This window comes from Euprymna scolopes, chromosome 43, assembly GCF_053919585.1.
Source record: "Euprymna scolopes isolate OS-2025 chromosome 43, ASM5391958v1, whole genome shotgun sequence".
NCBI classification, from domain to species: domain Eukaryota; kingdom Metazoa; phylum Mollusca; class Cephalopoda; order Sepiida; family Sepiolidae; genus Euprymna; species Euprymna scolopes.
The window spans coordinates 3,165,793-3,167,352 of NC_136524.1; positions in this window are offsets into that span (position 1 = coordinate 3,165,793).

A 1,560-nucleotide genomic window follows, 5' to 3' on the forward strand; every position below is an offset into this window, starting at 1 on the left:
AGACTTGTCCTTTGCAGTCTCTAGCAAACTATTCAACCAATTTAAAGGGGAATCATTTGAAATTTTATATAAAGGGTATTCAGACATAGTACTAACAATTGAATCAGTCTTTTGGGTTAACATTTGGCCGCCAAAGAGTCAAAATTAAAGACTTGTACTTTGCAGTCTCTAGCAAACTATTCAACCAATTTAAAGTGGAAACATTTGAAAGTTTGATATAAAGGGTATTCAGATATAGTACAAGCAATTGAATCAGTCTTTTGGGCGAAAATTTGGCCGCCAAAGAGTCAAAATTAAAGACTTGTCCTTTGCAGTCTCTAGCAAACTATTCAACCAATTTAAAGGGGAATCATTAAAAAGTTTACATAAAGGATATTCAGACATAGTACAAGCAATTGAATCAGTCTTTTGGGCGAACATTTGGCCGCCAAAGAGTCAAAATTAAAGACTTGTCCTTTGCAGTCTCTAGCAAACTATTCAACCAATTTAAAGGGGAATCATTTGAAAATTTACATAAAGGGTATTCAGACATTGTACAATAAATTGAATCAGTCTTTTGGGCGAACATTTGGCCGCCAAAGAGTCAAAATTAAAGACTTGTCCTTTGCAGTCTCTAGCAAACTATTCAACCAATTTAAAGGGGAATCATTTGAAAATTTACATAAAGGGTATTCAGACATACTACAAGCAATTGAATCAGTCTGTTGGGCGAACATTTGGCCGCCAAAGAGTCAAAATTAAAGACTTGTCCTTTGCAGTCTCTAGCAAACTATTCAACCAATTTAAAGGGGAATCATTTGAAAATTTACATAAAGGATATTCAGACATAGTACAAGAAATTGAATCAGTCTTTTGGGCGAACATTTGGCCGCCAAAGAGTCAAAATTAAAGACTTGTCCTTTGCAGTCTCTAGCAAACTATTCAACCAATTTAAAGGGGAAACATTTGAAAATTTACATAAACGCTATTCCGACATGCAGCAAGTTTTTTTTTTAATCAGTTTAGCTGTCAAGATGTCAAAATTAAAAGAGTTGACCTTTGCAGACTCTACCAAACTCCTCCGTCAAGGTTAGGCCCAAGCAATTGAAAGGTTAAACGCAGGTTTTTTTTTGGTTTTTTTTACATAGGCATCACCACATTATCAAGGCCAAGAGGCCACTCAAGGATAAGGGTTAAAGAGTGTACAGTAGAAATTGGACAATATAGTAATCATTAGTAATGAAAATTTGGTAAATTTGATAACTTATATGGAACGGCTCATCAAGAACTTATTTACGTTAGACTTGAAGACAACCATATTGTAGTCAGCCGGAAAGCAGGAAAACGGAAGACAATTCCACAGGCGTGCAGTTCTAAGAAAGAAGCTTTGTTCATGGAATCTACGTTTAGGTTTAGGCACAGATAAAGAGTGGGGGGGGGGAATTATTGATAGTGTTTACAGCTAGACGAGGGTTTCTTGTGAAAGTTTGGCGAGAGGGGACCATAGATTGAAGCTCAGTCGAACACTTTCCATGAAAATAACGATACATCAGAGACAAACTCGCAACATCTCTTCTGTAA